The following is a 15,413-nucleotide window of genomic DNA, read 5'->3' as shown; positions in this document are numbered from 1 at the left end:
GCTAGATGATTCGTATTTTCTAGTCTATTTACTGTAAATGTGTGCAGGTGCCTTAAATATCACACCCCGGCTGCTGGCTGAGGTTTGGGAAAATCACCATAAATGCTGCAAAAAAGCCTGCAAGTTTTCAAACCCTTCCTTGCTGTGACATATGCACAGCTCTGTGTATCCAGAAAGATGACACATTTTATTACACGAGGAAATCGAACAGTTGGCGGAGGAAAATAATTTCACTAGGAACAGGTTTCTGCTCCAGACATTTAATTGCAACAGCAACAGTGTCAGGATCCGATGGGCTGCTCTGGTTTGGGTTAAAAACAACCCTTTTGTGTGTTCAGGTGGGAGCTCCAGCAAGCCCTGTGTGGCGCTGAGGGGGCGCCCACAGAAGGTGCAAGAGGGAAACGTGGCGTGAGGGGAGCGTGAGGAGGAGGCTGGGCCGGGAGGTGCAGGGCAGAGGCAGCGCTGGGGCCTGGAGGGCTGTGGTGGTGGCCAAGAGGTGGCCCAGCAGTGGCCGGGTGCTGCAGCTGCTGCTCCTGGTGGGCACCTGTGAGGCCGGAGGGCAGCAGCCGAGGTTTGTCCTCCCTGAAGCAGCCGCTCTCCTCGTGCTGGGGAGCTGGCGGCTCTGAGGGACACAGATTGATCAGCCCCCGTGCTTTGAAAGGGCTCGTTCCCAGTTTCCAGGTATGGTTTTTTTTTTATTATTTTTATTTTTTCCTGTTTGTTTCTTGTTTTGTGAATTCTGTTTCATGTTTGTCTGCCTAATGATACAAACACTTCTGTAGGAGTGGCAAGATTTAGAGCACTTATCTGTTTTAATATTAATTACTTGCCTTACTGGGAGCACTAACGGGGCCCTGGGGAAAGCCAAGCTTGTAGCTCCCTTTGCTGTGGGAAGAGCTTTGCCCTCCGGGAAGGAGCTGAGCAGAAAACCTTCCCTCAGCAAGCCACCGTGTGTGTCTGTCGCCAAGTGAAGGACGTCGGGTGCTGGTCCCCCAGGGCGCAGAGGGAGCAAGCAGAGCCCAGGCCTGCAGTTTGCATTTATTTCCCCTTTATTTCCCCTTTATTTTATATTATTAAAAGTCCCTACTGTTAAGGACAGGAGAGCCCCTGATGCAGTGAGCCTGGTAAATGCTTGCCGTGCCGGCGATGGAGCCTGCCTGCCCCTGGGGACGTTCCAGGGCAAAATGGGAGCCACGATCCTGCGCTGCTCCCATGCAGCCAGGCAGCGCCTGAAGCCATGGGAACATTTAGGACACATCCAGCAATTAAAGCTGCTTTAGGGGAGCCTGCTTAGGAGAGGAAAAGTGGGCAAGGAGCTGGAGTGGATCTGGGGAAGGGATGCGGGGGGTTTCATGGTGGAAGGGGCAGGGATGGGGACAAGACCCCATCCAGTGGGGTTCCTAGGACTGCCTGGGCATCTTCCTCCCCGGTGCCGTGGTCGATGCCCTGTGCAGAGCACAATCGCGGCAGGGCGCGGGGCTCCCGGTGCTGCAGCGAGGAGCCTTCGGTGCCCGCTGCCCCGTGCCTGTGCCAACATCCTGTTTCCCACTGGTTTAATTCTTAAAACTTTTATGTCCATTGGAAATTTCGCAGTATCTTGCTTCATGGTTATCTATGCAGATATATCTTTTTGTTGAATTTGACTGGAACTTTTTTTTTTTTTTTAATTTAATTTTTATTTTTTTTCTTCCAGCCAATAAACTGCTCTCCTTCACTGCAGACCAGAAAACCTGGTTTGGCTGGGAGCCTAAAACATCAGACATGGGCAAGCAACGAGCAGACAAGAGACCAATTAAACGCAGAACACTCTAAATCCATCTAATGCCATTATGCTTTGTTTTGCATTAGCTGAAGAAACAAAGTGCCCAGATAAAAATGGACTCTGCAGACTGGCACTGATCTTTTGTGCTCCTTAGAAATCAAGTTTTTAAAGCGCTGAATGTGTGGTGAACAGTATTTTCCTTAAAAAAAAAATCAACAAAAGTTCCATTATACTTTAGAAGGAAATAAAGAACATGCATGATTCAGTCCTTTCAAAGGGAAAATAATTTCATTTGCTCCCACAATCAATTAGGAACGCCTTGTGAAAAGGGACATTGCTATTGAGAGGCAGGATGTGTTTCAGAGCATGGCATTGAAAAAACTGTCACATTTGCTGCTGCCTTGTAAACAGAAAGTGTTTTAAATGTTTCTGACATTTGGAGGGACATCACTGTAATCTTAGGTCACTAACACTGTCTTTGTGGGGAAGAGACAGTAAATTTCCACTGATTTTTTTTTTTTAACTGCCAGACGCCGGGCGCATGAGATATAAATTGTTCCAAATGTCAAGAATGGCTCTGCTTTGTGCAGAAATTGAATGATTTGGCCTTTAAAAGCACAGTTCACCCTCCCATGCACGTGGAGGGTCTGCCGCCCACCCGGGCTCTGCAGAGCCGGGACCTTTCTCGGTGCCCGAGCTGCGCACAGGGTGGCCGGCACGGAAACCTGGGAATTGCCGTGTGCCTTTGGTGTCGCTGGGGCTAACCACCAGCGGTCTTGAGAAAGTGTTTGTGTGCCTAAAGGCTGTGGAGGGGTTCCCAGGACCTTGGCTGGGGTCCTGCCACGGGGGTCCTGCTCTGGGGATGCGAGGTGGCTGCAGCACATTGCTGCCTCCTCCTCCTCCTCCTCCTCCTCCTCTTCCTCCTAATCCTCCTCCCTGGCAGCCGCTGGGAGCAGTGGGGGCTCCCCGGAGCTGTGCTGGGGGCATTGAAGGGCCTGGGCCACCTCCACTTCAGGCTCCCGTCCTGGCAGGCACTTTTCAGCTTCTGTGTTGGCCCTTCCCTACTGCTTCTGTCCCATTCTCCCTCACAGATTTCTGGTTTAGTAACAGACAGCTGGGGATGTCCGACCCAGGCGCCGAGCACAAACTTTCCATTTCAGAGGCATGTTCTCACATTTCTCTGTAGAGCTCCTTCAAACCCATTTTTCACTTCCTTTTGCTTTGATTCTCATTTGTTTTAAACACCGGAGAGTCTTCTGCCAGAGAAGCAGACTGGACTCTCTTTGGCAATCCTGGTCTCTTGCAAAGCGATGTGGAGAAGCTGTTTAAGTGCCAGGATTTTATATGCTTTTTCCATTCACACCGCTCAGAAAGACCTTGCAATGCGATTGCCCTGCCTTGATTGATTCATTCTTATTATCAGCCCTGAATTATTTGCAGAGGTAAATGACAAGTCTTTATTTTCTCATAGTGCTTTATCTTTTTACAAAATGCATCCAACAAAGTTGCTAATGGAAAAGCTTTTAACCTTCCGTGGCAGCGGGTGATCTTTGCCCATTTGTGTTAGCGTGTGACACGTGGAGCTGACTAAAGCTACGTGCTGCAGAAAAATGCTGCTACCCGCTCTGCAGCCATCCCTGAGGTTATTGGCAAATTTAATAGGCAGCCCAAGGTGACTGGCACAGCAGCGGGGATAAATTGTTTGCTTCAAAAATTAAAGAGAATAGAAAGGACAAGTGTATTCCCTTGCTTCAGAGGCAAGGATGCTTAACTTGTGTTTCCCGACTGCACCGCTGGCTTTCCAGGGAGCTGGGAGGCAGCAGAGGTGGTGCCAGAGCAGCGTGAGTGTGAGGCAGTGACAGATGTCAGGCCTGTGATACGGGTATTTGTGTACGTACAGAAATGAAAAAAGAGAAAAGCCAAAGGCTTTGTTTTCAAGGTCTGAGGAATGCATCTCACCTGTCCCAGCTTTGAGACCTGCAGTTGCAGGGCTGAGCAGGGCTCCAGGCTCTGTCCTCCCCAGGACGCGGGCTGGGTGCCCGGACCAAAGGCCGTGTGGTTGGGTGCACCTGGTGAGGGGCAGCGCACCCCGCTCCCCCCGCTGCTCCCACACTCACCCCTCACTATTGCAGACGTTTTCTCTCCGTGCCCAGCCCCTGGCTGCTGTCAGGGCTCTGCCCAGGAGGCTGACGGGCCCCTCGAGTCTCTGCAGGTACTGCCTGGTGCCGGGGCAGCTGCCAGCAGCGGTGCAGGGCTGGTGCTGGTCTCTCCCCGGACTCAGCCATTCGTATGAGCACATTGTTTTCCCGGCCATTCCACGCAGTTGCTGCATTTAAACCAGTTGAACTCTATGTAGAAATTATAATAATCCCTAGCTATGACATTTCTCTCTGTCCTTCACTCGCAGGGTGACAATTTGTCCTGTAATGATGGAACAGATGGGGGGGAAATATTAGGAAAATCAGATCAAATCGTGGTATAATGCCATGAGATGACTCAGTTCTATTATGGTGTAGTCTTACAAAAACAGGATGTTGGACAAAATGTACTTTTATAGAAAAGGATTTTTAATGTTGTTATTTCTTCCTAAAAGCTGAACCAACACTCTTCTGATCTATATCCGTGTATGATGTTGCATTTCTTTGTTTGGGCTCATGGTATCCTCAATGACTTGGTGGGAGGATACTGACAAAGGGATGATAGTGCAATGGCCCCACCAGTACCAGCATTTGTGTGCTGGACATTGTCTGGGATGAAGGTCAGCGAGGACAGCCCAGAGCACCGTACCCAGCTTCTCCCCCTGCTTCCCCAGGCCCAGTGCAGGAGCTGCTCGCAGCCACGCTGCTGCCTGGTGCCGCGGGCTCCAGCCTGGCCCCTTATGAGCAGCAGCCACCTGGGGTGCCTTGTAAATTTTGGGTAGTTTTGGGTACTAGGTTAACTAGGGCAGCAGCATGGCCGTGAGCAGCTGGACACCCCCATGTCGGTGTTGTGGCATGGCAGGTTTCATGGCATGACACCCAGTCTACGGTTTGTGCCACAGCCAAAGTCAAGCAGGCTGTCAGCTCCCTGCTGTCCTCGTCCATCGCGGGGGAAAAGCCTTCCCAGGGAGGCACGGAGCTGTGCTGGGTCATCTGCCTGGTGCTGGGCCCGCTCTGCTGCTTGCCAGAGGAGTGGGGCTGGCAGCCTTCCTTCTGCCCCGGTGAGCCTAACGCATGAACCGCTGCTCTGTGCTGCTCTGACAGCAGCTCTGCTTCCTTCCCCAGCTGGGGGAAAAGGCCTGCCTCTAACCTGGCTGTGCCCTCGGACGTGGCAGCCCTCCAGGATCGCTGCCTGCTTGCAGTGACGGGGCCGCAGCCTCAAAGCCCTGTGCCTGCTGCGAGCCCAAGCCCCGGCCCAGGCAGGCCCTGGCCAAGCGGGGCTGTGCCGTGGCCGTGGTGCCTGCTGTGAAACGCTTCCCTCCCCGCCTGGAGTGAGAACAGAGCCTGCAATGAGCCCTTGTCAGGTGTGCCGCTGTGCTAATAACGCTGCTCGCATTGCTGCGCTTTGTTGCTTTGTATTTTTTAAGCCTACAGCACTTTGTGGCTAATATGAAAAGCAGCCAGCTTCCGGAGCACTCGGGGAGAGAGATGCAACTCTTAGGAAGAAGATAAAGAGCTTCTGCAAATATTTATGCACAGAAAATCGATCAAACTGTAATGTATCTCGTTTAAAAAACGATTGTGTGTATTTGTGTGGTTGTAGCTCCTGCAGCTGGCGTGAGAAGGAAAAGCTGTTTATCTATCGCAGGTGGATGGGTGGAGAAATTGCCCACCAAAACACTCATCCAGAGGCAGCGTCAGGGACAAGAAGGGACAGTTCCTGTGCCACGGGGCAGTGATGCCACCTGGTCCTCAGCCCACCAGGAAAGCACTCGGTGCTGCAGGAGCACAGACTTCTGCTGGTGCCTGTGATGGAGACACCTGGGGGCATTGCCAGGATTTTATTTAATGCTCTCAGTCGCCTGCTGGGGCTGTTGAGAAACAGGTGTCTGCATCTCCTCTGGGGCCTGAGCCTGTCCTGGTAGCTTCGTGCTGCTGCAGGGGCTTGGAGTTTGCCTCGTCCTCCTGCTGGCTGCTGCTGCTCTCTGCCTGCCCCTGAGCACCTCAGGTAGGGGCCTCTGGCTCTGGGGTTTCTGTGCTGGAGGGGACGGCCGTGTCCTGCAGTTTTAGCTGGACGCTGTGACTGCTGTCTGAAATCAAGCTGGCTTAACTCTAGATTCTGTGTGAGGTTTATAAGCAAGCTTCTCTTTCCTTCTCCATGTTCAGCTTTTCCCTTTGTAACACCTCAGAAAAAAGACTTTAAATACTAAAAGCTGGTCAGATAAGCTGTCGTGTAATAGCTGTGTTGCTCCTGAGTTGGTGTGCTACAATAAAACAAAGGACTAGAATAAATCTCATTAACAAGTAAGCATAATGTATGTTGTTCTGAAAGCCCCGTAAAATCTCTGCTACCTGTCAGCAACGAGGCTGTAACTGCTTTTCTCCACAGGTACTGCGGAGACCCACAAGCTGCCCTTTACTGTGAGGAAATTTAAAGCAAAGGCAGTAATTAATAATAACCCAGCATGATGGGAAGTGTTCTGCTAGGCAGGAAATTGTGTTTAAATACAGATGAGCTCTTTCTGTTGTAGCAGCTGAGCCTGAGCCTCCAGGAGAGTGCTGCAACTGTATTCAGAAGCACAACAGCAAATTACTGACAACTTTATATATATATACATATATATACACACACACACACATATATATGTGTGTGTGTATATATATATACGTATCTATATAATCATGGGTTTTATTTAGTTATCCAAATTTTTCTTTAGTCTTTGACCTGATCAAGTCTATTGTTATTGCAAACAAACCACCTGGCCACCAGCTTCTCTCCCTGTATAAGGAGAGGAAAGTGGGCTCATGCCTGGGCTGGAGGAGCACCTTGGGGGTGCTGGGCGGGGGGCTTGGGCTGTCGCCAGTGGGTGTCTGTACCAGGACCTGCTCCTGGGGGGCTTCACAAGTGTTTGTTGGCTGGGGTTTGCTCACTGCGTTGCCATCGTCCTTCTGAGCAGAAGTGCCCCAGTAGGAAGGAAAAAGCCACCGACACCAAACCAGCTGATGGCTGGCTGCTGCCAGCTCAGCCCTTTGGCTCTGTAGTGCCCTGCCCTGCCCTGCCCGCAGCCTGGCCCTTCATGTCAGGGTCCCGTCACCCTTTCTGTGCCCCCGGGGTTTGGCAGTGCTGCGGGTGCTGCCTGCCACAAATCCGCCCCAAAGCTGTCCCCTGGCTCCTGGTGGTGCCGGAGCGGCCGTGGGGTGATGGGGTGGAGAGGGCAGAGCCGGGCGCTCCCCATCCTGCTGCTCAGGGTGGCTCGGTCTGTGGGGATGCTTGCTCTGGGGCAGGAGCGAGCATCTCACCTCTCGTCTTCTTCCTGTCGGGTGAATAAATCACTCCGTGGCAATTACTTCTGCCAGGAGCCTAACATCTCTTTAGAGAGAGGGAAGTAAAAATAGAAAGAGGAGGGAAATTAACGTTTGGGGAACGTGATGCAACATCTAGATTCTCAGTACTTTTCTTTGCTTCTAAATCCAAGGAAGGATAAAAAATGTAACTGTGCTTAAATATGAATTAAAGGCTGGTACTGAAACCGCAGGCTTTGGACACGAGGGAGATCTCTCAGAAGCTGTGCTGCCAGTTCCCCTGCTGGTGCCGCTTCCTGCCTGCAGCATCCCTCCCCGGCTGCCTGCAGCAGCCTCCCCGCAGTGGAGCCGTCCTCCGCCGGCTGCGTCTGCCTCTGTGCCAGAGGGGGACTGAAACAGGGCGCTGGGCCCTGGGGCTGGCAAAGGAGCCCAGGTGTAGGACGGGATGGTGCAACACGGGCATCCCTGCGGTTGTTTGTGTGATCAACTTAACCTCTGATCCCCAAAGCTGCTTCCTACAGAGGCTGATGCGTTTTGTATTGCAATACATGTTTAGATTTATGTCAGTAAGCACAATAACTTTATCCTTCATTATATGTCTTGGGAAAATGCTTTTACTCGGACATCTTGGTTCAGGGGCAGCTGGTCCGTTCTGCTGCTCCCCTGCTGTGGGCTCCTGCTTGGTGTGAGCTCCTCGTGGCTGCTGTTTTCCTCGTGCTTGTAAGATCAATGCAGAAGCTTCCAGGGTGTTTATGCTTGAGTTAGGGTTGATGCAGAGCTCTCAGAGATAAATGCTCCCCTTGGTCTGCCTGACAGAGCTCGCATAACATCAAGTCATGCAGCCTGACTTTTAACATGAGAAACCAATGTTTTTTTCCTCAATCAATCTTGCCAGGTGTATTATTTTTAAAATACATGAGCACATAAGAGCCAATGGTTATATCTAAAAATCCGCATGCATCCAGTCTCAGTGACTTTCTGCAGCCATCAGGTCTCTTTTTTTTTTTAATGTGATAAATAAGATATCTTGTTGCTGTTCAGTCCCTGCAGTGCTCAGAGCCCCGCTGCCCCTCAGCAGGAGCTCCTGAGGAGGCTGGGGCTGACAGCATGGCATTTCTGCAGTCGGACAGAGCTGGGGAAGGAGTGGGGGTGAGGGGTCTGGCAGGGCGTGCTCCTGGCCCGTCCCGCAGGAGCTGGCTGTGTCTGCAGCTTTACGGGGCTCAGCCCCCTGGGTCTGGGACTGTGACATCTCGGCTGTGTTTGGCTGCTCCAGGAGCAGGCTTCCTGAGCACAGCACCAGCCCAAAGCCACCTTTCGTATTTTGAGATGTCCCTGAGCCTGTTTTTCACTCACAGTACAAGTCCTTCCCCTCTGGTGTTCACCTTTATATGGTGCAAATATCTGGGAAATTCCACGCTGTATGCTGACCTACTTTAAGCAGTTTTTTTAAAGTACCAGGAAAAGAGCCAGAAAGCGAAGTCTTAATTTTTTTTTTCTTTTTTTTTTTGAGGTTGCTCATTAGCTTCTGCTGTTCCCTACAAGATGCAAAGCAGGCGTTAGGGTCGCAGCTGCAGCCTTGCTCCCCAGGTGAGCCCAGAGCGTGGTGCAGCTCCTGGGGGGGCTGTTGTATGCCCAGGGCTTTGAAATTGGCTCATCCTTCCTCAGCTGGGGCAGCCTGTACCTACTGAGCTGCAGGACGCAGGAATAGCCGGTCAGTTTTTCTGAGAGGAGCTGGAATTACAAGGATGCAGTTTTTATATGTAGAGAATCCCAGGGCTAGCTGAGAAATATTCCTGAGCATATGTGGAATCCATTTAGTTTTCTCTAAGATCAGCCCTGTGTGTTGCTAGGAGGGGGGTACATTTGTGTACCAGATCCCTGTACCTACAAGTCCATCACTTTACTAATAGGTCTGGTACAGAGTTTGAAGTGGGGAAAAAAGGCGTATTCCTGGTTTCTCAAAAGCAAAACTTTTTGGGAAAAAGCTTAAACCTTTTCTACCTGCAGTGGCCTTCCTCTATGAAGGTCATGGGAGAGCCTGGATGGGAAGGACCCTCTGGGGGGCTCAGGTCCCCAGGTCTTGACAAATCCCTTAGTGAAGAGGAAGAGGTGTTTGGATAATGCCCTTAACAAGCCATAGCTGTTGGATAAACCTGGGAATGGTTTATTGTGGAACTTGTGTTTTCAGTCTTGCCTTTGCTTTGCTATGGAGAAATCACGTTCCAGTTCCTGCTGGAGGAGTTGCAATCTTCCCATCCTTTATGGTGGGCAAAGGACAGAGGTGCTCCAGCTTCTAACAGCAGGGAAGTGTTGACTCAAATCCTTTTCTTCCCACTTAAAGTTCCAGAGGGGACCGCACTTCCCTGTTCCTCCCCAGACTGCAGCAGCATCAGCTTCATGCAGCCCTACCAGGTCTTCCACCTGCTGATTTTAAAGCAGCCTCTGGTAACAAGTCCCAGCTCCTAATTAGTGCCTTACCAAAAGGACTGTCTGTGTGGTGGTGTTGGGGTGGTGCCAAGGGCTGTGCTGTGTGGGGACGCCTGGCCCAAGGCAGGCAGGCAGCAGGAGCCCGCTCGTGGCTGCTGTCCTCGCTGTTTGCTGAAGCCTCTCTGAGCACGCTTAAGGCACAGGCATGCCGGCTCATAGTCAAAATGATTTTTTCCTGGGTACACTTTATTTTACTTTAAAAGGAAAGGCAAGAGTTGCGCTGAACTTTGCAACTAACCTGAGTTGTTTTCTGCAGCCATCTTTGAATAGCGCTGGGAACACAAATGAGCACTGGGTAGGAGGTTGCCGCGCTGTAGTTCCAATTAGAGTGCCTTCTGCTCAGGTTCACGGGCTGCAGGTAATTCGTACAAAGTGCTTGCAGTACTCTGGATGCTTGCGCTTGATGGGGAGAGAAAAGGAGGTCGGTGTTCACCTGAAATATGCCTGCTATTAGCTGCACTTCTTGGTGTTTCTGCAAGGCATAATTTAAAAACAATTTTTTTTTTCTGAATTGCACCATCTGGAGGAGGAAAAAAATCAATAATGTATTTACATGAGGCTCAGTGGCTCTGCCTACCGCTCTCACATCAGTGGGTGCACCTCCTATTGCTCTGCCACTCTCCGGTTATGGATCCAGGCACTGTGCTCTGCTGGGGCACGGGGCTTGCAGTCCCTGTCCCTGGGTGGGGGTGCGTGGGCACTAGGCTCTGCTGCACTGCCTGCCAGGGCTGGCGGTCACTATTTGGGCTTTCTTTTGTCTGGAGGAAAAAAAAAAAAAAAAAAAAAGGATTGAGAACTTCTACTTCCAATCATGTTGGCAGAAGGAGCACCTCCTGCCTAATGAGATGAGACCCAGGCCCGATGACGTTAGCTGCTGGGGGAGAGGGCTAAATCCTGATCTGGTGGCAATGAAGTGCACTTGTCCATGGCTTTTTGTCACTCCAGAGATCAGGAGCATGGACAGCACACTTCTCTGATTTTATTGATGAGTTGATCCCCAACTGCTTGTTGTCTGCTGCCTTTGTTAGCTGGAGGAGGCTGCAGGATTTGCTGGATGATTTCAAATGCTCTTTTTTTAGGTGTCACCGAAATAACATGTTTTCTCTGTTGTTTGGATCTCGGTTTTACTGGAGTTGTAGATAAACCAAAGGTGAACAAAGAAAGCTTTGCTTTTTGCTATGTCCCAGCATGGTCTCTAATACGCAGCTGGCAAAACTGTGAGTGTGAAACCTACAGCCAGAATTATCTGCCTGGGAGCAAGTCTCCAAGCTGTAAAGTTGGTGCTGAATTACATCTTAAAAGAAAGCTAGGCTCAACTACTGTTATAAGTGGCCAAAATAGCTTATTCTAGAAATAAATTGTTGATAAAAAATCTTCTACAGTGCTTTTTTTTTTTTTTTTTGTGTGTGTATGGCACTCCATCTAAATACATTAGAAATTATTGGTGTTTTGTACTGCTAGTGAGAAGGAAAATGCAGCTGTTCCCTTTCCAAGTGGATTCCTTCCCCTGGCTCAAAGAGAACTTTGGGGTTAGCTCTCTGCTGCTGTACTTTGTGACCAGGATAAAATTTCAGCCTGCTGTTGGGGGACAGGGCTGTGCCTCCCTGCAGCGTGGGGAGGATCAGGGGCTGCCTTCCCTTTGGTGCTCCCTATCCAAGCAGTGCTCTGGGGCTCCTGGCCAGGCTGTGGGCGCTGTGTGCTCAAGCACCACGAATCGTGCCTCCTTCCCACCTGTTTGGGTGTGGTGTTAGTGCTGGGGACTCTCTGAACTCACGAGTCTGTGGGATGTGTCCAGCATTTCAAGCCTTATCCTGCAAGGACACCCAGTGCCTGAGAGCCTCACGTAGTTGTGAGACCCTACAGTCTGGAGCTAATGAGAAGTGCTTGTGTTGGCTTTGTTGTTGACTGTATGAGAAGTAATCGATGGCTTCTGAATTGTGTTGTCACCTCTCGTACTATCGCTGTGTGGCCTGGGTCAAGTGGCACTGCCGTTGTCCTCCCCTGGTGCTGCGCAGCACATCCAACGGGTCACCGGGCCCGGCTGCAGGGCTGTGAGCAGGGAGAGGAACCAGGAACCCGGGGAAAACCAGCAGCTTGGAGCTCAGTTCCTCGGCTGCACGGTGGGATCAGATGTCCCTGGGCCCTGCAGCGGGCTCTGCTTGCTCGGCTGTGCCCGCTGCTGAGAGGCTGCCCGCAGCTGGGGCTGCGCTGGGGTGGCAGCGAGCACTGGTCCCATCCCTTCTCTTGGCTGCCCGCAGAGACAAACGCAGGGGGTCAGTTAACAGGGGACAAACGGGCTCAGGGACAAGTAACAGGATAAGCCCCTGATGCTGGATCAACAATTAGGGGATTTTCTCCAGCGTGCTCTTGCTTGGAGCAGCACCTCGGTGCCGCTGCTGCTGCTCTCTGCTCCCCTCCTTCCAGGCAGAGCCAGCTGCAGGTGAGGGCAGGGCAGTGCTGGGCAGCTGGCTCCTGGTGGATTAGGCTGCAATTTGGGGGCTTTCATCTCTGTAACCAGGGGAAAACTCTGCAATTTGGAGCAGGACTTCTTTTCTTTTCTTTCCTTTTTTTTTTTTTTTCTTTTTTCTTTTCTTGCTATTTCATCTTATGTTTCTTTTGTACTTGTTGCTGCTTTAGACTGTAATGAACTCTTTATTTCTTTTTCTTTTAGGAAAAATTCCCATCACTTTGAAATTATTACTTTTTTTTCCTTATTGGAAGATTTCTCTTCTTAATACCACTGACCGAGGGCCCAGAAGATTATGAATTAAATAGTAATTCTTCTGTCTTCTCTTCCCCATTTTCCTTCTATAAAATCCCTTCCTAATGACCAGTGATCGCAGCTTAGCCTGTAAAGGCGAGCCTGTGAGCTGGGGGTTACTTCCAGCAGTAGCAGGTGATCGTTCAAAATCCCATTAAACATGCAATTTCAGAGTGAGCTCGAAATGTGTGAGCAAAGAGCGAGTATCGGGTAAATGCTCCTTTGTTTCACTTGCAGCAAAGTGTTCCCAAGAAAGAACTACCTGCTCTGTTTGGTGTTACCTGTGATGATCAACTGATTGAATTTCATTGACCAGGTTAATATTGAGCCCTTGTGCAATTACTGGGAAAGAACAGAATGTGATTTCTTTTTGCCTTGCTTTTGTGATGTGGAAAGGAAGGTTTATATTTCAAATGGTCTTTTAATTTGTGCAAGCAGTCTCTTGAAAAAGATTTATTTAATTTAGGCCAGGTTAGGAAAGCAATTCTTGAGGTCATTCTTAAAGTAAGGCTTTGTTATACCCCTCCACCCCCCTCTTTAATGCAGAGCTGCAGGAGGCTGTTAATCTTCATTACAGAATAAGCCTGAATTAAGGCTGCATGGGCTCTGCAGCCAGAACAGTTTTACCTGTGTAGTGCACGGAGCAGGATCGGAACAGCTGCTGGCAACACGGGTTTTGTTCTTGTTCTTTGCTTCATGTCTGTTCAAAATCTGATGGACCTCTTACAGGTCCAGGTCTGCGTTAAAAATCAGAATAATCCCTGCCTTTATGGCTCTCATGCTGCAAAATGGTTGATGGGAAGTCTGTAAACAGTTCGGGCTCCTCGTGGGGCAGGGATCTGCCACGTGGGGCAGGGGGGACCAAGCAGCACGATGGGGAAGGAGTTCCTAAAAGTCCTGGTCCTGGTTACTTCTATCTCATGTGCCTTTCTGAAAAGGGTCTCAAATGGGATCAGAAATCATATATTTTGGCATTAAATTTAACTGTTGAGTTCACGTGAAATTTTGGAAGTCTAAGATCAATAAAAATGTCTTTCTGTGCTGAATCTGCCTCGTATTAAAAATAATAACAAGCTTGGCAATGGAAAACTAATATTAAAATGCCTTGTTTTGACACTTCTGACAGTATTTAATGAAATGTTGTCAATTGGTTATTTAAGAGCTTTTAATACAGTAACGTCTTCCAGCGGAAAACAGGTTTGGTGTAAACTTTCTGTAAATGTTTTCAATTAGCAGGGCTGGCACAGAGGCAGAAAATGCCTTTTCATGCATGGGCATATGGAAGCTGGGGATGGTGCTAAATCCCAGCAGCCGTGTCAGCACCCGCTCCGTCTAACCAAGAGGAAAACCATTTTGTTTCCTCTCCATAGGAAGTGAATAGTCAGTGGCTTTTTGCACCTGTTAAGTGAACACAAAGCATTGATCGTAATACGTCCACACAAATAAAAGCTGTCCGGCTGCCTTTGTGACCTGTCCTGCCCCTCGGTGGCTCTGGGATGGCTTCCTGCCCTGACAGCCTTGTCCCCAGCCCCTGCCCATGTGGCCAGCAGCACGCCACGGTCCCTGTCTGCTGCCGGAGGGGGGCCAAAGGCTGACTTTTAAAACCTTGCTGCTCTGCTCCACACCTTGTGCTTGCGGCACAGCTCTCACTGCTGTGAGCGCCCTGCTGCTGCTGCAGGCCCTGCTGAGCGTGGGGGGACGTGTCCCAGAGGTGGCTGCAGCAGGGCGAGGGCAGGGTGCGGTGCTGCGTGGGACATCCCTGCCTGCCGGGGCTCCGGGGCAGGAGCCTCTCTCTGCATTGTGTCAGCCTTTGCCCATTATTTCCACAAACCCATTCTATCGCTTCTGTGCAGTTTATCTGTGTTTGGTGTTAAAAGGATCGCCATCTGTTAGTTTAACTTCTTGCTTGTCACTTCATTTCATGCCTCCTTATTCCTGCATTATGAGAAACAGCAATCAGCCGATTTCCTGGTTACGTCCTCTGACGCTCACGGTTTGATGTAGCTGCATCATAGCTGTCCTACTGCAGTCCCTGTGGGCCAGGGGATCCTGGGCTTCGTTAAGCTGTCACTGGAGCTTTTCTGCTACTTGGTTCACTGTTGTCAGCAGTCTGCACCTCTCCTTCCTGCTGGAACTGTACTCAGAAGCAGCAGCCAGAAAAACAAAAAAAGCCAGCAGTTAACAATATCAATTAATCTTTTTTAAACTACTAGCATGTGCACAGCAACACACATGTGAGCTCAGGTGGTAGTTGTGGTGTATGGGTTTTTTCACTTTTAATTTCTTCCCTGTGATCTGTGCCTGATCCCTTAGAAGCAGGGCATAAGATGTTTGGTTATTCTGCAGTATGCAAATGGTGGCATGACTTCTGACTCTGCACAGATCAGAGCATGTGGACTCTGGCTGTGCTCATGAACTCCTCGTGTGGTTATGACAAGCTGGCAATAAGGAGCTGGGGGAAGCAAGCCAGGTGTTGTCTTGCTGGGCAGTTAATACACATGCCATCGTGCTGACCAGGTAACACTTCCCCAGCCCCTGTCTGTGCGATGCTGTGCGGCTGCCTGCATGCAGCACGTCTCCAGCTGCATTGCTGCTGCTGCTGAGGGGCAGGGCTGCCCCTTGGGTGGCAGGGTAAGGAGGCTTCATTGGATCCATCTGGTGAGAGGGGATGCATCTTTGTTAGAAAATGATCCTAAATGCAGAAGAACTGCAGGTGGTCAAACGCTACCCTCGGCCTTGCGTCCTGTGACTCTTATGGAGCTTCCCTATAACGGAGGTTGGGAAACAAAGCTGTGCAGGGTGAGATGATCCTGCCCCAAAGCCCATGGAGTCTGATCTCTTGGCAGCACGCTTCCAGGCCTGTGTATGGGGTTTAAAAACAGCAGCGCCGGACAGTGGGTAAGCTGAACTCCACACTGATGGGCAAGGGACGTGGTAGATGGCCGGGGGAGGCAGCAGCTGC

Source organism: Netta rufina (genome assembly GCF_964035555.1).
Source record: "Netta rufina genome assembly, chromosome: 14".
Classification (NCBI taxonomy): domain Eukaryota; kingdom Metazoa; phylum Chordata; class Aves; order Anseriformes; family Anatidae; genus Netta; species Netta rufina.
Note: the sequence above shows the minus strand (reverse complement) of the source record.